Source organism: Osmia bicornis, chromosome 8 (assembly GCF_907164935.1).
Source record: "Osmia bicornis bicornis chromosome 8, iOsmBic2.1, whole genome shotgun sequence".
Classification (NCBI taxonomy): Eukaryota; Metazoa; Arthropoda; class Insecta; order Hymenoptera; family Megachilidae; genus Osmia; species Osmia bicornis.
Window position 1 is genome coordinate 3,663,142 of NC_060223.1, and position 23,968 is coordinate 3,687,109.

The 23,968-nt window shown below is 33.2% G+C and overlaps 1 protein-coding gene and 1 long non-coding RNA gene across 4 annotated transcripts in view; one reads left to right on the forward strand and one right to left on the reverse strand.

The window, feature by feature from the left end:
* LOC114879405 (protein rhomboid) overlaps window positions 1-23,968 on the forward strand; it is a 500,898-nt gene that overhangs the window by 14,652 nt on the left and 462,278 nt on the right. The window lies entirely within an intron of this gene.
* LOC114875746 lies at window positions 17,268-19,061 on the reverse strand. 3 transcript variants are annotated; one of them, XR_006829626.1, is made up of 4 exons: window positions 18,984-19,061; window positions 18,558-18,792; window positions 18,416-18,470; window positions 17,268-17,792 (listed from the first exon to the last, which is right to left on the reverse strand). It is a non-coding gene; the product is annotated as an uncharacterized LOC114875746 (long non-coding RNA). The 3 variants fall into 3 exon arrangements; XR_006829627.1 differs by lacking the exon at window positions 18,416-18,470 and having other exon boundaries at window positions 17,269-17,792; window positions 18,566-18,792; XR_006829625.1 differs by lacking the exon at window positions 18,416-18,470 and having other exon boundaries at window positions 17,269-17,792.

Consider the following 23,968-nt stretch of genomic DNA (forward strand, 5'->3'; position numbering starts at 1 on the left):
AAACAATGCTCGTTATTGTTCACCATATGTGCCAAGAGTTTTGTTTGTCCTCCCAGTTTCATTCCCGCTTTTAAATTTTTTAAACCACCTTTGTACCGTCCATTCGCTCAGAGTATCTCACAGAAAGTTCTGCAAACGTTTTTGTCAGTTTTTGAAATTTTAATACGATGTTTATACTCATAGAGTTACAATTTTCAGCATAAACTATTTAAAGTGACTTTGGGCATGAAAAATATTTTACTCTAAAGTGACTCTTTCTACTAGACAATTATTAGATTAGACAATAAAAATAGAACTAAAAGCAAAAAGATATAAGAACATGAGGGTTGAACGCTTTCAATTTGTTTGTTATTTTTTGAGACATCTTTAATACATAGTAAGCATACAAAAAGTTAATTACATTGTTTAAGAAATTCTAATTTTGTGTCGGACCACTAACATTTTGTTATAAGTTTATTACTGTACTGGATGCAAATCTTTAACCCATCTTTTCTAATGATCAGTATTATTTTATTTGGAAAAGTTCATGGAATATAAAATAATTTTTCGTAACTATTACTGTTAAAACAGAAAACATTTTTAAAGCTGAAAATTTGTATTCGTTTTTTTAATTAAATTTCATAAGGGTGATAAGAAAAATATTGATTTATTCAAAATTGTAAGTACACATATGAGTTGAGCAGCATTTGTTCAATCCAGTACAAATTTTATTGCATTAATTCGGGTCTATATGACTCAAAATATATTAAGTTTTATGTACACTTCTTTTCAACCCTTATCTGGTGAATTGAAGTCTGATATACCCCAATTATTCGATATTATAGAATATAAACAATATCCCTTCATGACATTATCGTGACTCAAACTTAGAAAACATTACTAGCTTATTAACCTGAAGTTAAAGATATAATTTTTTAACAAAAGAGCTTCATATGTTGAAAGAATAATTGTTTAAAGCAACATTGTGATATCAAAAATCTGAAATACAAAATTAAATTAAATTAAAATTGGGCTCTCCATGGCTCGTCGTCCGAGGGTTAACCAAACGTTCGAATTAGGAAAATTTATAGAAAATATGCACAAATTTTCCAAAAATTATCGATACCTATGTTTAAATAAGCTCGAACATTTCGGAGAAATAGAATCACTATTAATTTCAATGAACATATTACAAACATCGCTAATTATCTACTAGAAGATATAACTTAAAATACAAGTAGACAAATAAAAAAACAATGCATCGGAGAAATTCTCCGAGGTTCCCAATAAAACATACGAGGAAGGTTTATTCTAATGTATCACATTTTTGGACGAACGTCGCAGTTTGGAATGCATTTTCCAGCGAAGCTTAAAACGTCCGGCGCGACGTTATTAAGTGTAACCAAGCAACAGTGTTATTATCCATTCTGAAAATTCATCCGGCTGAAAAGGGTCCGGAACCCTTTGTTCCATTCCTGTTCTACCGAAGGAACAGCGAAGAAGAATTCCGCGTGAGGCGGTGCCGACCTACGACCCCATTATGCACAGCCCGGACAGGGCGCGTGATTCATAATATTAGATTCGAGTCGGGGCCGAATAATGTAAATGCCACGTAGAAGGGCCGTATATACGTGAGGGGTTGGGGGGGGGGGGGGCTTCGTTGGAACAACCGCAGGGGCGTCACGTTGGCGGCGGATGTAACGATGCGGCGACAACGATGAGGACGACGCCATCGGCAGAAACCCTGCAGCCACCTACACCCACGTCGGACCCTTAAATCTCCATTCTCAGGCGCACCTCGATCCCTTTGAGCCTTCACCGTGTCCCCTTCTACCCCCTCCCTGCTTCTAGCCCCGTGATCGTACCTTCAGCATCGTGTCGTCTCGTGTTCGCCTATACGCCGTGTTCTATCCGTTCGTGATTTAAACTGTGAATACTTTTGCTTCATTTATAAGCCTTTGTCTGTTCGAGCGTGACAGAGCAGGATATTATTGATGAGCCGTTGTTGATTTTCGGAATACCGAGAATAAGATTGTTCGTTTGATGGAAATTTCAATTTTGTTAATGAACACCCTGTGTAAACTGCTTTCGAGTTGCATTAGCAGCTTTCTATGTATGTATTCCTGGATGAGTACTAATTATAATTACTATAATTCGGAAGTAATTATAATTGTGACTGTATTTGAATTACAGTGGGATCTGGCTATTATTGTTATTATGATCAGTTGGTTCTAAAATGTTTTATATAAAATTATTTTAGAGTAATTCGTCTTTTTAACAAAAGACAGATTGTTTCAAATATTCTTCTGACATATGGTAAATGTCGACTAGAAAGAAGATATTTAAAAATAGGAAATCAATTATTTATTCGAATAAATTATTGAAATAATTAAAATGATTAGTAATTGAAAATTAAATTAGTTATTTGAAATAAAAGCTTATTTCAATTAAGAATGTTTTTAGATTTAAAATTATTCACTATTTTCAAATAATTTGGTTCTATTCGAAGTTTTTATTCAAAGATCTATAAATAAATTTTCATTCAAAGAAAAAATCATTTCTTAATTTTAAATATTTTCATTTTATTCAAAATACATGTGTATCAGAAGATTATTTGAAATAATCCCCAACTCTGATAAAAAATAAACAGTTTAATAAGTAATAATTAAAATGTTTATATTTGTACTCCTCTAAAATTTTAGATTAATACATTTTTTTTTTAAGTTTATAAAATTGCAGCATTAGCTCTTTTATTTTTTGTAACAGTACAGAATTTATTTAACTATATTGTACCCTTAACAAGTGCGATGAATTGTAAGGAGAGTATGCTAGTACGATTCCTAAAAAGTTTCCCAGTTTATGATTTAGTTTAGAATGCAGTAATTTAGCTGAAACTGGAAAGGCAGAAATGGAAATTTGAAATCGGCTAGCTGGAAACTGTCTGGCGAATTCGTAAAGAAATTTGCAAGGGAAAATTTTCATTGTCAGCTATCTCTGACTTGCAAAGAACATTAAAACAGGGATATTAAATACAATAGCCGAAAAAGGTATTCATGTAACGTGGACTGTTCTTTTAATTGTCGATAACTTTTCAAATATTATTTCAGACTAAATTAATCCAGACTAAAAATCATTTACATCGGAACATTTTATTTGAATTTTATTTAATTTATAATTCTTTCTATTCAGGCGACAAGAAAACGTTTTTCACTAAATACAAAGGCATGCAAGAACAGTGCATATAATTCTTTTTTAAAAGTTTTTCTTTAGAAATAAACATGCTGTTCAAAAATATAGCGTGGCTTGTACGAATGGACGGTATACATACGTGATTTATGATGAACAGAATTTGACTAATTGTCAAACAAAATTTTAACAACAGAATATTAAATAAATTTACGTTGTCTACCGTCCGACGTAGGATTTATTTATTTGATTTATACGTAAATAAAAAATCATTATTTTTACAAGAAAATGAATTTATTTATTTTATAAAATCCTGCGCTGGACAAAGTGAAAGCGAAATTTATTCAATATCTCAGCTATGTGTTTATAAATCACGTCCACCAGCGTGTTTCTTTTTTTTTTTAATATTGGCTGCATGTAAATTTATCTTTTGAAGGGTCAATTTTTTGTCACTTTTCAAATTTCGTTACTTCAAAATCTTGTGATTTTCTATTAAGAATTCGATATAATATATTTCGAGATCTTTTACCAGTTTTTAATCTTCATTTCAAGTTATCAAAATGAAATACTTTGTAATTATTATAAGGCAGTTTCAAAATATCAAAGTCTGTTATAGTTTAACCCTAAAAAAACTGAGAAAGGAACTCGTCGAATCCATCAGTTAGAAAATCATGAAAATATATAAATTAAACCTGATGTAAGACACTGCTGTAGGGCAAATAAATAATAAATGAAATATGGAAAATTCACAGCCTTTGAGCTTTAGTAAGTTTGAGCTTAATTAAAGTGATCTAACATTCTATTATTCCAAAATTGTAAAATCCTTAAGTTTTCAAATTCTAATATTCTACTACTCTGAGATTCTAATGTTTTAAGATCCTCTCTTAAAGTTTAGCAAAATCTGGGATTCCACCCCAGAAGAAAATCTTAGTTACGCTAATGTTAATAATATCTATACATTAGCCCTCGAACGGCGGACCATGGAAAGAGCTCCAAATTTCCTATAATATTATTTTTATTTTCTAAATTTTGCATTGTTTTTCTAAAAATTATTCTTCCAATATATGAAACTTTTTCATTTAAAAATTGTAAGTACTGTAAATTTGGGTTTCGATTGACCCAGATTCCGCAGTTCAAGGGTTAGGGGGGGGCATAACTGAGGTGCACCACAGTAAATAGTCGGAAAATAAGGATATTTTTTAGAATTTTTTTAAAGTTTAAATTATAAGTATTGAAGAAGATATAAAAAATGTTTCTAATAGTTCTGGTAATGTTGTGCCGCCTCTATGAAAACGTTGTCGTGACGTTGACAACAAATTGGCCTTACGCTCTATCTGACATAAAGAAATAAAAAAACTTTAGAAACTCCGTATGATTGGCTATTACAGCACGTGGAAAAATTGAAAAATTTGGAAAAATAAAATACTGAAATTTTGCTAGTTTTTCGTGTGAAAAAAGTTAAATCATTTTTATCAATCAAAAAACAGCTACGTACTGTAATAGAAAAAGTTTTTTTTTACAAAATACAACTTTCATGACGTCGATTGGATTGTTAGATTTTTTTATTTGATGTTAACGTGGTCGAAAAATGTCATTTCCAGAAAAACCAGCACTTGAAAATAAGCAATTAATTCACTATATCTCCGATAATTTTTTGAATTTTCTTCTAGCACTGTATAGACGTGTTCTTGGGATGTGTACCTATCGAAATATATGGAAAAAAATCGATTTTTCCGACCATTTACCGTGTACGACCCCCTTAATAATCTTACCTATTAAAGATAGATTTTTTTAGATAGATAATATCTGATAGACAACTTCTGGGGTGGAATCCCAGATGTTGCTAGACTTTAAGAGAGGATCTTAAAATTGTAGAATCTCAGAGTAGTAGAATATTAGAATTTGAAAACTTAAGGATTTTACAATTTTAGAATAATAGAATGTTAGAGCACAAAATCTTTTAATTTTAGATAGATAATTTCCTTATGAATGAACTACTTTGACCAAAGTATAAAGTGGTAGATATAAATACTTGTCAGCAATCTGTAAAGAGTTAATAACAGATACACTACCGTCCAAAAGTTTGGAAAGAAAGGGATTTAAATAAATAATTTAACTGCATTGCATAATATAAAATATATACTTCACCTATATAGTAATATAGAAGAGAACAGCATTAGAATTAAGCAAAAAAATACAATGTAGGATCAATTATCTCGACTTTTTAATTATTTTTTAAAACAATTCAAATGTTTCCAAACTTTTTGGCAGTAGTGTTTGTCGTCGAAGTTATGTATCATGATTGATAACATTTCCCACGAAATTCTTTGAATTCAACGATGTCCAGATTAGTTACGATCAGTTAACTAATTGTCCAGATTCGTACAGTTCCTAAGCAAACATTCACCCTAGGCGAAGGGTGCAGGAACAAGGTTCCCCTATTAGAGACAATTGACTCTTGGGTTCCTGTTAAAAGCATTTTTAAATACACGATGTTATCTGTGTCGATTGAAAATTTCATGGTCGTTGACTTTCTTCTCGTCTTTGTTTTTCACAGAGGTGGTCGTACCATGCCGACCTTTAGGCGAGGTATAAAAAAAGGAACAAGTGAAACGTTTCGCCTCGCGTGTATCCTAGGAGCCGAGTGGACCGTGAAATTAAGAAAAGATATCTTGGCCATCGTTACGTTTCTTATTTTCTTCTTATCATTCTCTCCATCGGCTTTTGTCGAACTTCATTTGGCCCGGCTTAAAAGACTAAACGACTTCTAATTAAGGGACAGTCGAAACAAAACATGCCCAATCTTGAAAACATTTAAGATAAAGGAATCTCGATCTGTCCAGTTGCATACCAGTTTCTCGAGAGAAGGGTTCGATAAGATAACGCTTCGTTCTTGCTGTTTATTTCATTCGTTTATTCATTATTCATTAGAACACTCGTTAATTTTGTTTTAGAAAAATTATCTATCTTGCAGTTTCATAGTTGCATGTGTTATTATTTTTAGTACCTTTGTTCAGCTTTGAAAATGAAATATATGTTGGATTATCCATGTATTCAATGATTAATACTAAATTACAGTTAATTTGTTTAAATTACATACAGTATAACGACTAAAAATTATTAATACAACTTTTAGATTTCAATTTTGTATAATTAGTTAATTATTGATTGTAGTGTTGTGATGATAAATGAAATTTAAACACGATTTATTAATCTAGTATTGTTTATTATATTCTATATACATATGTATATGTTATTGAACACTGTTTAAAATTTTTGATATTTTGTCAAGCATTTGATTTTTTACTTTTGACTAACAATCAATCAGAAATCTATCTCTTTTGTCAAATTGGCAATTCACATTTTGTATTCTTGCCTCGAGAAGTGCTGCCACCTTACGGGTGGTTAATACACTCTACATTCCGCACTATACAGTGACTCATGTAAGTGTCATTACTTTTCAAGACTTTCTATTAATTTTATAAAAAATTGACTGTGACAAAAATGAAACTTTAACCTTTATCGAAAACTCTAATCGAAGTTTAACCTTTAATTGCGGGGGGGGGGGGTCTAGGAGCATTAGAGAAACTTAAATTACACTTTGGACTCTCCTCATGGTCCGCCGTTTGGAGGTTCATAGCCGAATTAGGTTTTTTTGGAAATAGAAGTTCTAAAATATTCCATCAGAACTAATAATATTTTGTTGTTACGATTGTTCAATTAGTATTTGCATTTCACCGTACCAGTTAAGTGTTAAATCTGCATAACTTTAGTAAATCAGAATTTTTTTAGATGTTATAGGTGTTTTAGTGTCTAAATATTAATGTAACTTCAAAAATTAAGTAACTTCAATTATTGAGGCTCTAAAATATTAAAGTAACTTCAAAATTAGGATAATTATCCTTTTATCCCTTTAACAATCGGCGTACATTTGGGAAAAAAGTACCTGAATAATTTTTGTGATATGAAATAAAAAAATTTGTAATCGGTCATTTTGATGGATCTGAGTGTTTCAGTTTTAAACCTATAATCAGTATAGCATGGCAATCAGCGTAACGTGGCTGTTCAGCGTGCAATTCGTTTGAAAAGTACGGTTAAATCGATTTTAACCGGTCGATTGGTAATAGGAAATTGTAAGTAATAAGGACTGCGAAGGAAGAGAGAACCAAGCCATCTGTTGTCGGCGCGGTCTACGACAAAACAAACAGCTCGCCGATTACCGGGTGATTTTGGGTCCGCTCAACATAATTTGGAGCGGCGAAGAGGACAAAGGCGGCTCGCCTCTTCCACGCTTTTACCGTCGTTAAACTTCACGAGGAGAAGGGCGAGGCCTGTAGCTACCCACTTTTCTCTTTTCCTCCTCGTTTAGTGTCTCTATTTACGCCCCCTAATAGACTACTTCTTTTTATAATCTCAAAATCAAACTTCGGCTAATTAAAAAATTCAGGCACTGTATAATAACTATTAAAATAAAATTGTTAAGAAATGTTTGAAAACATCTGGTAATATTGGTAATGTGAGGAAAGTGAAATAGAAAATTAAATAAAAATTAGGGATCTCTTTACAGTCCACTGTTCAAGGATTAATGCAGAGCCAAAATTAGTGTAATTTATTTTATATGCTGAACTGTGCTGAATTTTTAGTAATTTAAATATAATTATTGGATCTGCATAACTCAAGCCATTTTCTAGTTTGGAAATTTTAATGAATCTATCAACTTGTTTTAACTGTAATTGAAGTAGAAACTATTTAATGAAGTTTAATTATTGGAGTAAATTCAGAATGATACTTCATATATTATATATTTTTGATAATTAAAATAAAATTATTGGACCTGTACCTACAACTCAAGCCACTTTTTAATTAGGAAATTTTACTTAATCTATCAACTTGCTTTAATTTAAATTGGAGTTAGAAATTTATTAATGAAATTTGATCGTTGCAGTAAATTTAGAATGATATTCAAAAAATTAGTCATTCCCTTGTTGGTTTACTATAAACAAGTATTCTGTACTTTAAAAAAGTACAATTCCATTTCAGATACTATTGTTACCCTCATTAACCCTCGAATGGCGGACCATGAAGAGAGCCTCAATGTTAATTTAATTTTGCATTTCATATTATTTTCATTTTCTAAATTGTACACTGTTCCTTTAAACATATGAAACCCTTTCATTTAAAAATTATACAATCAACTTAAGGATAATACCTTTGTATACCAATGTTTTGAAAGTTTGGGTCTCGATTGACCCAGACTCCGCTGTTCAAGGGTTAAACCGAAGAAAGTACCTGAAGTATGTGTACAGAATAACTTAGTTACCCTATTTCTAGTTTCATTATTTCGAACTCATACTTTCCTTTAACTCGTAAATTTAATAAGCTCGTTTCCCCTTGCATTACAAGTTATACGACACCGAGTATACTCCTAAGGGATTCGAAGTGATCACTACTCGATAGCCATTTATAAATCATTATAAGCAGGTCGAGGGACCGTACGCAAGAAGATTTAGGATCTACGGTTGGGGGACAGTAGAGGCACCAGTACCACCCATTGTGCTACCGGGGGCTGATTTGTCGCGTTACTAAAGTAGCCATGTCCTTCAGCTTGGAAAATCAGTTTAACTTATTTCGAATCACGAATCGTCCATTATGGCTTCATAGAAGAGCCGGACTGACCGTCAAACGTAGGGACAATCGCATTTGCGGAGGTTAGTTTGTAAATTTATGTTTTTAACGGATCGTTGAATGGTTACGGGACGAGAACTAGCCGTACCATTTAAGTGGGGGGTCGTACACGAGGCTGAAGGACTACCTACTGTCGTTTTTAGTCGTTTGTCGTGGCCCTTCGTGCCGACCCGAATAAAGGTGCAAAAACGTGCAGAAGCAAGAAGATCGACGGAGCACCTGAACACGGATAAGATTCAGGGTGGAACGGATGGATGTGTATAAGCGTGGGCCTTCGGTCGACCAAAGGGCGGTGTGGAAATCGTGAGAATTGCCAGAATGCCATGCGTGCCCGTCGCCAGCTTTCAGGGATTACCCGGCTTTCGAACGCTGCAGGGAATCTGCAATCTATATACACACCTTCTCTCTATTGAGACGTACGGAGGTGCTAGAATGTACCTGTTTGCTATTTTCGAAAACTTATGACTCCGCCTACCGTTTCGTTTCATTCCGTCACGTCCATCAGGAGATTTAAGGTGGAAAAAGAAACATAAATTACCGTTCGAACTGTTTTCATTTAGTTTCTCAATATTGAAGTTTATTGCTAGTATTCCTGCGGTAAGTTATTGGGATTTAAAAGAGATTTTTTTGAGAAGTAAAAATAAAGTGACGGAGTAGATTTTGTCAGTTGAACATTTTTTTAGAAAATTATTATTTATTTATTAACACTTAATTTGTTTGTAATTATGCAATTGTATCAGCTTGAGAGATAATTCATTTTTTAATTTTAGTATATTTAGCTTGTCAATTGTAATATTTATTTTTCAAAATATTAATTAACATTGTTAAATAATTTTTTTTGTAGATGTACTGTTAATATTTTTAATTGGAGATCTTTAAATAAAATGTAAAACATAGATGTATAAAAATATTTTTATAAATTTATCCAAATGTGAATCAGAAGACGTAGTAATTAACAAACTAAAGGCAATAAAGTTGCAATATTAATTATTTCTTAAGTTGAAATAGTTGCAAAATTATTTACAGGTCAAGTGTTCTATTTCGTGTTAATATGAGTAATAATTTTCTGGGAAAACAGTATTATTGCTTCACTTCTGCTTCTCACTGTAATTAGTATTATTATAACATCAACAATTAATCCTTAAACAGCAGAACCTTTATTAATTTAAAATTAAATGTGTAATTTTTAAAGGAGAGAATTATATATATTGGCAGATGAATTTTTAAAGAATAAATTTAAATTATAATTGTGGCTCTCTCAATGATCCGCTGTCCGAGTTTATTGTAGATTCTTTGATGACCATATTTTATATTATTTTCAATGAAATATGTTCAATTTATTTCAATATTAAAATGTTAACAGGAGAGTGAAATGAAAAATAAAATTATTGTGTCAGTTTTGGGTACACAGTTTCAGTAACCGTTTCAAACGTGCCAATTATTCATTTTTGCTATCATTTTACAATATATTTCATAATTGAAGATTTTTAATTAAAATAATTATTTCATTTTATTCTTCTACGTTAATAAGTCAACTTTAATATTCTTTGTGCAAAAATCAAACTCATTATTTTATATCATTGATGGGTATGAAATATTTCATTGTAAAATTAATTTTTAATAATTCCTGCTTTTAAAAAAAAATGTGATATATGTTTAAACAAAATAATTTTTATACATCTCTTTACATTTTCTTAAGAATTGAAATTATTTTATTTTTAGCAATGCGAAATTTTGATTTTACAAAAATTAAACTATAAAATGATTTCCCTTTAAAGCGTGCCGCAATCAAAGGGTTAAAATACGTATGGTGGCTTATTTCGTGGTCAAAACTCGTCGAAAAAACAGCTGATCGTGGGCAAGGTGTGTACCCATTGTCGTCGTCTGCTTTTCTTACCCCGTCTTTCACCCACGTTCGCTTTGAAAAATTTTCGGCAGGAAAACCCTTTTGTCAACTACGAACTGCATACACCGCGTAAACAGCTGCGAATGCCATTTCAATAACAACTAGCTAGACGTTCGGATAGGGTTTTGGTCCTGGCTCGCTTTCGAATATTCGTTTGATCGAGCGACGAAACCGCTCGGAGAATAAATTTTCCACTCTTTCACATTTCTCCCTCGTTTTCTCTATTTTCCCTGCCATCGTTTGTCCTTATAGCCTGTGACTCGCACAGCTGTTTCGCGAATCTGTACAAACGCCCTCCAAGTTCTACGCATTTTTACTTTGGCGAGGATTACATCGGAGACTTTCCTTACAACAAATATTTTAATAGTATTGTTTCGTTTACAGAAATATTTTATATAGATTCTTTTAACCCTTTTGCCTCGACACTTTATGCGACCAATAAAAATTTCATTATATACAGGGTGTTCAAAAACTCCCTGAAGATCTCTATACCCTTGGATAGATCACGGAAAATCGAAGCGAAAACTTCTGTAGCATTTTTCGATGGGATCACTAGTTTAACCACATTTCGTTGTTGAAAATTGAAAAATTGACCAATCAACCTTCCCTACTTGATAATCGATTCTGGTCGTGGGTTATTTCGGTCGACTCCGGATTCCTGAAATTTGGAAAAAATTTTATCCCTCTGAGCCAATCAAAATAATTCCTGACCTGATCCAGTTTACAGGTACCCGAGATTTTCGAGTTATCGCATATCTGTAGGCATTTTCGAAACCCAACCCGAGCCTAGATAACACAAACCAAAATTAATAATTAATATATTAATTAATAAGCTTACGCTATGTAAAGTGTTAAGTAATCTTTGAAAAAGAAACATAAAGAAAATTGCAGCTCTAAATATGTCAGAACACGGTTTTGGTAATTAAGTCCATGTTTCGACGAGATCATCCATTGTTCATCGTGATCCTCGCGGGAAACTTGTATGAAAAATATTGCAAGGGGCAGCTAGAGTGCAACCCTTGCAGTCCAGGTGGTTTCGCTACTGTCTGTAACGAGATACCGGGGTAGGTTCGAGGAGGATAGAAAACATCGAAGAAAAAAGGAAAGGGGAAGAGAAGAAAGCTGCTACGAAAGAACGCAACCAGCCTGTTCTTTGGCACCCTCGCCAGATGTTCCTCTCGTTTCAGCTAGCAAGAACGGACAAGTTTACACTTACATTAGTATCCTCGGTCAGGAATGTAGGGAGAACATTTCACCGGTGAATTCGCCTGCTGTATGCGCCTTTCCTCTTCCAGGATAAATGAAAGATACTTTAGAAGCGATTACCAACTTTCCCGACTGCGCCCGCCATTGGATGCCTCGAATGAAGTTTCCTTTTTTAATTAGTTCAAAGCCTACGTGTAGACTCGCGCACGCTGACCGTATCGCGAATGATAATTAACCGATTGAAGAGAACTTTCATTATTCGATTGTGATGTATAAAGATGAAACGTTGTCTTCGTTCCTCAATCACGCGATATTTATTAAACCTGATTCATTTGGAAATGAAATACAGTTAAAATACCAAATTATTCCAGTTAATTATACTAGTTTTTGCTTAAAATTAAAAATGATATGTGTACTGAATGCGTACTCATTCGATCCAGTTGCTTAACCTTCAGATGGCGGACCATGGAGAGAGCCACAATTTTTTAAATTTAATTTTGTATTTGATATTATTTTCATCTTCTAAATTTCTCACTATTCCTTTAAAAACTATACATTTAACTTTAAGTTAATATCCTTCTACACGTTTTATGAGTTTGGGTCAAGAATGACCCACGCTTCGCTGTTTAAGAGTTAATGAATAATAAACAGTTTAAGGTATTCTGGTATATTTTAAAATAACTTTCCAGGGCGACTTCGTATGAAAAAATGTTCTATACATTTCTTGTTCGTATTGAAATTACATACAAAATGAGATGTAGTAGCTCATGATTGGTGAAATTAATAAAAAACATTCCATATAATTCTGATACTATATGTTATAAGTACCTGGGAGTGAAGAATTTATTACTGGCTGTTTCTCAAATGAAAATTAAATTAATGAGCGGTTTTTAAATAGCACTGTATATTCTTCGATTCATATTTTTACCACGTTCTGTCCGGCTTGAGTATATCTACTCAACAGATCCGATTCGAACGTGTAAAACTACACGAAAAAATCAATCGAGTGATACTTTTATGTATTTTTTTAATTATTTGTTCATAGAATAATTTTTTATTCGTGGAGCACAGTTCAGAGATTGATTATTTAAATATAAATGTAATGTATGAAATATATGCAAATTAGATAATACTGAAAATAAAAAAGAACAATGGAGAGGAGTTATAATACTTAGGAATACCAAAAGTTAAAACTTTCTCTACAATAAAATGTAAACTGATAGCATTACTTTTTGTTATATTAGTTTTACACAGTAGTGATCGGACTCTCAACTAAGTTGGCGGATGGTTCCACAACAAAAATATCCTGACGAGGGTCCAGTTGAGTGTTTTAAACTCTATTAGAACTGCCAGCTGAGACCCGAAGCTTGGAAAAGTTGTTTTAGCACCTCTTAATTTGGAAACACCCACTTTTTTCACCTCTTCGACCCGGATGCACTAATGTATCAGGGTTGTGCATTAATTGCTTTGAAATTAGAAAAGTACAAATGATAAATAAAAATACCGAGATTATTTCCCAAATTGCGTTATATTAATTAATTTGAAATACTTGTTTGATTATACAAGTACATGCAATATTTTTCAACACGAGCTTGAAATAGTTATATGTTTGAATTGAACATTTTTTTCATTAGACACGCAATTGAATGTTTCAGTATTATTTCATTAGTCATGATTTTATATCATTCAATTTGATACAAAAATGAAATTCTTTGTATCAACTTATTTTTCTATTTTTTATTCTTCTGTTTTTCTATTTTCTTATCATTATTTCTCTATTTTTCTTTTGTTGTATTATTTTCTTCCATTTTCCTATTATTATTTTTCCATTTTTCTATTGCAGTATTATTATTTTTCCGTTCTTCTACTTTTCAACTATTATTCTTTTATTTTATTTTCCATGAAATATTTTCTGTTTTTCTATTATATTATTTTTCTATTTCTCTACTGTTTCTCTTACAAAAATTATTATTTCAATTAATTATTCAAATCCGTACATTTCAAATAAATATTCAAATATCTAAAAGTACTTGAATTACAGGTATAAGAATCCAACTCTGATAATAGATCTGTTTGATATTTTAATTTTCAACTCGGAGATATTAACTGAGTCACCATTTTAACGAACGTCCTTGCGGTTCACGGAGAAATCGCGGAGACAGTAAAAATAGGGGAGTGGAAAAGGTTTCACGTAGCTTTGTCTTTGAGGCACCGAGGTGGTCGATGATAGTACCTCGTGGAGATTCGTGATTGCGTTCGTTTTGCTCGAATTACCCTGTAGACGAGTAAAGCTTCGAATACCACAGACTGGCTCGACCGAATAAAGCACTCGAACAAACAATACGGCTTCCCCCAGATGCTTCCGGTCTCTTATTTCACCGGATAGCTGCGTGAACACGTGCCCCGTTTCCTCCTCTTCTTTCTTCTTCCGTTAAAGGGCGAGTCATTTCCCCTCCTCTTTGCCATTCCTTCAATGTATTCGATAATTTGATAGCAAGGATCAGTGCAGAGAAAATTTGCGTTCCTTTCTTCTGTCTTCTGGTACACTTCCGTAATATCTGATTTTCTCCTTCGATAAATTTTAGAAATATTACCAGTGACGTTATTTTGCCACACAGGGTTAATCCACAAAAATTTGAAAATTGATATTTCAATACAACTTTTTTGTTAAATCAACAAAGAATTGTTTCATTTTTCTAATTGAAAATATTTGTACTGAATACTCGAAATTATGCATAATGAAAATAATAAATATTTGTTTAAAAAAATTAGTACTTAATAAAATTTTTAACAGCTGCAGCTTGGAAGTTAACGTGTTACAAGATTTGTGGGATCGCTGCGATCCCCATAATCCAAAGAAAGGTTAATTATCGCTTTTACCTTCTTAGTTGTTTTATGATTCAGTTCTTCTTATAGAGTTACTTAATTTATGTATGTAAAAAATGGTACTTTTATACGATTAACCCTTGAATAGCAGGGTCTAGGTCAATCGAGACCCAAACTTACAAACCATGTACAAAGATATTAACCTGAAGTTAAATGTGTAATTTATAAACAAAAGGGTTTCATATATTGGAAAAATAATTTTTAGAAGAACAGATAAAATTGAGAAAATGGAAGTAATATGAAACAGAAAATTAAATTAAAATTAGGGTTCTGTCCAGGGTCCGCCGTACGAGGGTTAAAAATGATGTTGATCCAAGAAACACGATTACTTGTAGGACAAAGTTAATTTGTCTTACTAAAATTTTATACTATGTATACCTAATTTTTAAATAATAGGTTCTATGAAAAATTATTGTATAGTTTTTAAATGAGCATTACACTGTAATTGTAAGATTGGAAAATCAACTATTTCTTTTTCTTTTTTTAATAGAATTTCATATTTCCTTACATAAAAATATAGAAAAATATTAAATTTTCAATAGAAATGTTTCAACTTATATTTTTATAAATACCTAGAACTAAAAACCTTAAAAATATCGTTATTAAAAAAAATGGGATGCAAAATTTGTAATTAAATGACTTATGTGTAACTGTCTATAATAACTTCCTAATCATGATCTAAAAAAATAATTAGTACATTTTTAATTTCTTAGAATCTGTAGAATATTATGAATCAGTACAAAATTTTCCTGTTTTTGACATCGTTCTTTCTGAAATATTCCCATCTGAAAACAAAATTGATATGCTGTGTTAGGTGCTGTTTGAAATTATATTTTACACGGTGTCATCTAACTGATGGTACAACCAGATAGGAACTGATTCTGTACCAAAAAATAAGTCGAAAATATATTATAAAATTTATTCATTTGAAACTTAATTTTCGAGAAAATCGAATTTAAAAATCTGTTCGGTACACATATCTACATTTAATCAAGTTTCAACTCAACGAACTTTACTGTAGATCGTCTTTGTTCGTGTTAATGAACGTTCTTAATATTTTTATACCATTTCAGATAAATTGAGAATGTGCTTACTATTCAGGAATTTTATCCATGAAATCCGTTGAGTTGAAACTTGACCAAATGTACATACGTGTACCGAGTAGATTTTCAAATTCGATTTCCTCGGAAACGAAGTCTGAAATGAAAAAATTTAATGTTATATTTTTTGATGTATGTAGAATCAACTCCTGACCGGTTATACCATCAGTTACATGACACCTTGTATGTACATATTGTATTTGAAAACTGAATCATACCTTTGTTTGTTATCCGTAATAAATTCATATCTTAAGAGGTTAAATTTCACGTTTGGCAATGGTATTATTGCAAACCGTCCTTGTGAACCGGGGGCGATGCAGCTATGTATACAGCAAGGAAACGTTGGACCACCTGGAGGATGTTGTCGCGTGCCATTAGGAGTTTCGTTGGCAAACGTTTAACGAAGATATCCTGGAACCACGTGTCAGGGATGTAGTTCTGTATATAGTAATAAAAGCTCCTTTAACGTTTCTAGAGCCACTCGATCCTCCCCCGCCTTAGTACTTATACACGAGGGTATAGGAACGGTGCGCTCTTTCTTGGTGGGTTCAGTTTGCGTTTCCTGCGGGGCACGCGACTCGATGTCCAGCTGCTTCCTGTCTGCTGTTTCTCCGCCTTCCTCTTCCCGTTTTATCGACCAACGCGACATTCTTCTTTTCTCGTAACCGACTTTGTCCTCCTACAATACGCGATAAAAAGATAATATACTCCCTGACGATACAACGCAATTTGAGAAATACTGTTCGTAAAGTAGTTTCATTTTTTATTTCAAATACTATTTTGCCGAACACTGTATATGGTAATTATTATATTATAATTACTATATTACATAATATCATAAATATGCAATTATACAATAAACAATTATCCAAATACAATTGTATAATATACAATTACACAGTATACAATTATACAACATACAATAAACAATATCCAATCATACAGTATACAATCATGCAATATACAATTATGCAATATGCAATTATACAATGTATAATTATACAATATACAATTGTACAATATACCGTTGTACAATATACATGTATACAATATACATTTATACAATGTACCATTATACAATGTACAATTATGCAATATACAATTGTACATCTTAGAATTATACAAATTACAATTATACAATATACAATTATAAAATATACAATTATGCAAATCGCAATAATACAATTTACAATTATACAATTTGCAGTTATTCAATATACGACTATGCAGTATACAATTATTCAATGTACAATTATTCAATATACAATTATACAATATACAATTATACAATATAGAATTATTCAATATACAATTATAGAATATACAATTATACAATTTACAACTATTGAATACACAATTATTAAATGTACGATTATGGAATGTACAATTATTGTATACACCATTATCCAATATAGAATTATACAATATTGTACGCGTTTCGTACATGATTCTATCTCGGTTGACAACTCACGATTTCGTCGTAACCCGATGAGTCAAAATGTAATCGTCGTTACACCATCTAATCACCGATTCGAACCGTTACGGTATCACAGACAGCAACCAACATTTCTTTATCTCGAGTTCCGGGTACATCAAATTAATTCAAGTGTATTGCACCGCGATACATAGTGATACGCGTAATTGTTTAATTAGAGACACGTTGGGTACCAGATATATTTAATACACAATCGATGACCTCAGCTGTGTCGTTATTCTTCTCCTCGAAGCCCACGTCTTTGAAACTACGGAATCCAGTCAGTAATTTCCAATTCACCAATATACAGCCTCAAACATTTGGTCCTTCAAGCCGGATTGGGATCGAGGATAAACCGGTAATCGTCAACCTGAAACCGACACTTTAACTCATTAACGGCCATGAGTAACGTTGAAGAAATGCTGCACAAGCAAACGCAGACGTTACGGTCAATTGATTGTGCGCTTATCAATTTCGAAAAGCTTGGTCAAGCTAAACTGACTGCAGCAATCGCTCAAAACCGGATGGCGATGTTAAAAGAGGCGCGCATCCAAAGCCAAGAGCTGGATGCGAGGATCGCAGCCGTACTTCGTCGAGAACCGAGTAGCAGTAAAAAGGGATAGGTTTCTGAATGGCCCCACTAAAATTGAGAACTCAGGTTCGGTATATAACCTAAATTGACTACCAGAAACCGATTAAAATTGGTTTCAGAGCTGGATGTCTTACCGTTTTTGAGATATCGTGGTAAGAAATTTTTGTACAATTTTGGGACTACATATGCGCTATTCGATACTGAGCATGCGCCATTCAACGCTGCGCATGCGCTATTCAATACTGCGCATACACAGAACCTAACCTAATCTAAAGCACTAAATACTACTTAAAGCTCTCACATTTGAAGAAATGACGACTTTTCTATTTCGAGTCGAGGCTTGTCTTAATTCACGACCGCTAGGACCCGTATCCGACTGCATTAACGATTACCGAACATACCCCCGGATATTTTTTAATCGGAGCACCACTGGCAACTCCACCTGAGCCGAGCGTTCTAGAATTAGGAGACAACCTATTATCTCGTTGGGAACTACTGCAAAAAAGGAGCAAAACATTCTGAAAGGCATGGAGCAATGATTACTTGCATACGTTGCATCAACGACCAAAATGGAAGATGACGCCAAATCTCGCCAGAGTCGGTCAACTTATCCTGCTTCGCAACTCGAATCTTCCGCCTTGTCGATGGGAACTTGGCCGTATCATCAAGTGCCACCCAGGAGATGACGACCTCGTCCAAGTAATCAGCGTAAAAACGTCGTCTGGCGAATACAAGCGTCCTATTGCGAAACTCTGTTCCCTTCCTATCACAATAGATACTGAAAGCGAGAAATCGGCGACGTAAAAACAAAATGTGTAGTAGTCAGGGCTACCAACATTCGTGCCTCAAATACTTATCGGTATTCATTCTTAGTTCTTAATTATTCTATATTTCTTTATATTTCTTTATTCTTTATTATTCTATATTTCGCATAAGTTAGCTAGTAATTAGAAATTAAACTGTACTTACAAATGCTGCGACACAACCGTTTTGCACTCCGATCATAAGCGCTTTCCACGTCAATGTATTACGCTCCTCCATTTGAATGAAGTCATTCAAAGGTGGGCGGTGTATACGCGCCTCGTACACAATCCTTTTCTCGGTCGATAACTCACGATTTCGTCGTAACCCGACGAGTCAAAATGTAATCGTCGCTATTCCATCGAATCACCGATTGGAGCGCCGCACTTATTATAATAATAATTACCAATTCGAACCCAGTGACTACTACAGATCTGTAGTCACTGTCGAACCGTTACCGCATTGTGCGAAAGCAATTTAAATGTTTAAGCTTTAAATTATTTGGTTGGTCAGCAAAGACTTGGTTTATAGGTAGCTTATATTTTTTTTGTTTTCAAAAAAATATTTACTTGAGGTTCACTTAATTTCATTTAATTTCTGGTTCACCAAAAATCAGTACAAACCTAAGATATCCTCCTTCAAGTATAATTACATTTCACTTGCAGCGACTAATCGAACGCGAGGACTCTTGAGACTAAATCGTGAAAAGGTTTATCTGACCTTTAAACCTCGATGAAACGTCGATGGAAAGCATAAAAATTGAAGTTCCACTTTAAGTTTTAAGTAAAACCGTCAAACTTTTGATTGTTTTTCAAATCAACGTGAAATCATCAAGTTCTTGAGATTTAGTGAAATTTTCATTCGCGAGTAAAATCATTTTTGGAAATAACGGGTTCGTTGTCTTCACAGCAAAAAACGAAGAGGGGTCAAAAGAATTTTTTTTCCATATATTTTATTAATATCGTGATAATATTAAGTCTAATTTTCTTCATTTCTGTTTATCCCTAACAATATTTTCTAAAAATTTCAAAAATGTTCTGGTATTTATTAAATAATAGTATGTAATTTTTTTATGGAAAATGGGTTCAACTAGCCCTTCTGACCTTTTCTTCTAGTTACACTATTAGATTGTACTCAGAATATGTACATCGTTTGACCACAACTTATCAACTTGGCTGGAGATCCATATCAGTTTATCCTTTTTTCCATTCTGTTATAATTTTCAGGTGGATTTCTGATGTTCAGAACATAAGTTTCAACATACGTTATTTCGGCCTGATGGCCTAGAAAAGGGATAAATTAAACTCTCTCATTCCTTGTAACATTTAATTCTAAACAACGAACAGGTACATACTCTCCTACCCATTTGGGCTTCTTTTAAATTTCTCTAATTATAATAATCATTGCACCTCCGAACTCATTCCCTCGCTAAATCAGATTTGTTCTAAACTGATATCTGTGTACAGTTCCATAACAGGTGTTCTGTTTGGAGCATAATATCATTATGTTTCTTATTTCGCTTGTATAATGGTTCATTATTAAGATTCTTCGTAAATAATATTATAAACTTAATTAATAGATATTAACCCTTGAATAGCGAAGCCTCGGTCAGTCGACATCCAAATTTACAAAATATCTAAAAGGATATTAACCTAACGTTAAATGCATAATTTTTAAACGAAAGAGTTTCATATATTGCAATAATAATTTTTCAAGGAACAGTGGAAAATTTAGAAAATAAAAATAATATAAAATACAAAATTACATTAACCCTTTGTGCTCTTTAATTTTTTTTTTACCTACCAGCAACTCCTTAATTCATTTACAAAATAGATCAAAAAAGGGGGTCTTAATAAAATATTGTATTGCAACATTAAAACATTCAAATTAAAACATTTTTAATTATTTTAGAAATTGCGTTGTATAATGTCGAGTCTAGCTCGACATTGGAGTTGGTGTAAGAAATGTGATGTCGAGCCACATTCGACATAGGAGTAATAAGGGTTAAAATTGGGGCTCTCTCTATGGTCCGTCATCCCAGATTTAATTATGCTAAAAAGGTTTGGTTCTGAAATTAAAAAACAATGTAATTACTGTATATCTTGTGCTCATGACATATTTAGAACCGTCATTGCAAATATAGATACTTACACATAATCTTTCCGGAAAGGAAGGTTGTTACGAAAGTTTATAATTAAACGTGTATTAACATAAAACATTTGTGTCCCGTTTGATTCGAAACTGTATCCGAAGTGTTCCAGTACTGTTTTTGAAACAGTTCCGATACATTATGCTGAAACGTTATATCCAAGTGTGTATGTACTAAGCTTTACGGTAAAGTTGATGTACTCGGTGAAATAGCACTCGTGTTGTTGCTGTTGTAGTCGGTGGGAGAGGTAATGTAACAACTGCCGTGGTGTGCTACCGGTAGATGGAAGCGCATGTACTCTTGATGTAGCAACAGCAGCCGCAAAATTTCAATGCACCCCTAGGTTAAGGTTAACGTAATTTAATCCTAGTTACCTGTACAGTAAACCACAGAAGTAGGCATTGGAGGAAATAGGATTTCTGGATCTGATGGGCCAAATGCGTTAATTTTATTAATAGTGTTAACTGTTTTGTATATTGCATTTTGCAAGATTTTATAACAGAATCTTAGAATTTAAAAGTTTTAGAACATTAGAATACTAGAATTTTGGATTTTGAGATTTTGAGATTTTGAGATTTTGGATTTTTGGAAATTTGGGCTTTTGGAATTTTTGGATTTTTGAAAGTTTGGAATTTTAAAATTCTGAGATTTTGGATTTTTGGAAGCGTGGAATTTTAGGATTTTAAAATTTTGGAATTTTGGAAGTTTAGAATTCTATAATTTTGGGCTTTTGGGATTCTGCAATTTTGAAAATGTAGGATTTTAAAACTTTGGAATTTTGGGTTTTTGGAACTTTTGAATTTTAGAATTTTGGTGTAATACCTTAGGATCTTAGATTATTAGAATCTTAGAATTTTGTTGTAAAGTTTCTTTTGGCCTCGCATGAAAATCTTTGACAATATTTTCCTCAATTTAACAAACTATAAACAACAGCAGTTAGACAAACTATCATATTTCATTATTATATGAATCATTTATTACGAAAATGGGGCAATTCCAATTTTGAAAGAAACTTTGATTTCACCTTATTTTAGCTTTTATTGAACATAAAGTGTTAATTTAACCTTAAATTAATCTTTTATAATAAACAATTTGTATGTTGCATTTTTATAAACTTCGAATACCTGAAGTCCCAATGTGTTGTTCACCTTTATATCACATGGCGGATGTCACGTAACGGACAGTCATGTATACCAGCTTCGCTTCTGTTCCTTCCGTCTCATATTGACCATTCTCTCTTACATTGACTGCTGCAATGGCACGCAAGCGCAACCTGTAATTTAAATGATATCGATTGTTTGTTATTAATCGGCTACGGCAGACCCTGTATGATATTGCGTGCACGCGTGGATGCATGCATGCTCTTTCATTAAATGCACTCCTTTCTAACGGGTACCTTAAAATCGCAGTTTCCGACGTAACAACTGTTTTCGTTATTCTATAGACAAGTATAGGATCGATGGCTCAAAGTACAATGGAACAGCTGCACTTCTGTCGATTTTTACTTTTTTTACATAAATGAACTCTAGTTATGTAGTACAATATTTAAGGGGGTGGGCATTTTTATTTTCCTTTTTCTAAAAATCTACTGCAGCTATCGACTTCAAATTTTCAGAGCATCTAGTATCGTACTAGATGTGTACTTTAACCAGAGGGGCTGTTGCAAAACCAATCCTATAAAAGTGTGGATTTTTTTGTACTCTTGCCTTCAACGTAGAGCATGCTGCCAGTCTGGTTGAAGGACGAATTTCAAACAAGTTTTTAGCTAAAATACGTGTTACTCTTAGTAGTAAAAGCACACAAAATTTCAACTCGGTCCGTCAAATGGTTACCGAGAAAAAGGAACATGAGTTCCGAAAAACATGATTATGCTCTCTAACAATCAAAAGCGCTGAAGGATCACGAATCAGTATGAAAAATCACCGTGATTGAAAATGAACGTGATCGAATCACAAGTGATTTATTAAGGCTTATATTTTACTGGTCAGTATTTAAATATGAAGGGTCTAACCTAAGCGAATCTAACCTAACCTAACCGTTTAGTATTTTTATCCTGACCGTTTAGTATTTTTATAGTGACCATTTTGGTAATAAAATACTGACCAAAAGTTGATTTATATACTGACCGAAAATGGATTTAAATATTGACCATTTAATTTGTTGCTATTTATAAATAGCAGTTTACACCATCTTTACGTAATATACAGTATATAAACTCGAACATTATAATAAGTAATTAAGCCTTTTTCCTTAGGGAAACCTATCGTGCTCGCTAATGAACAATCTATTATTTTTCTCCATTTTTATTATTCATTAAGATGTTTTTTTAATTTACACACTGCGCTATCTGTCCGTGTCGTAGTGCAGATCGAATTTGCGGTGAATCAGCCAGGGAGGTAACTTTGCGCTCGAGCGATCCGCATGCTGTGCCAAGGATCAATCAGCAGGCAAGGGGGATCAGAATAGGGAGGAGGGAAAAACAATTTGTCGACTACGGGTACCACCGTGCTAAGATCAAACGTCGGTCAACGATCGTTTGTGTTGGTTCGCTTCTGTACGCCAATGGCGCCCGTTTCTCTGTCTCTTTTTTTATCTATTTTTTTTTTTTTTTATTTTCACATCGCGGCTGCTACGAGCCTCGAGTGACGGAGGTAAAGCGCGTGCCAGCAGGGTGCGGGAAAACGATTAGTTTTTAACTTGGTTCGGGGCGATTCGATCGCGTGAAATTACGGCCGGGAGGCTTGTTCGCTCTCGGCGGATTCGCTTTGGATTTTTGGCAGCTCGGCCACTGGCCCTTGCTTTTCCTTTTTTCCCCCCTCTCCGAATGTTTACGTCCGACATTTACCTGGCGGCATTGGGAACCGCTCGATTGAAATTGGTTTCGACTACGCGCTTTTACTTCGCTTGTTTTTCTTCATATCTCGACGATCAAGAAGACGATACTTACGTATTTTTGTATTCTTGATGTTATTGCTATAAGATTAACCATATAGGTAGCGATATA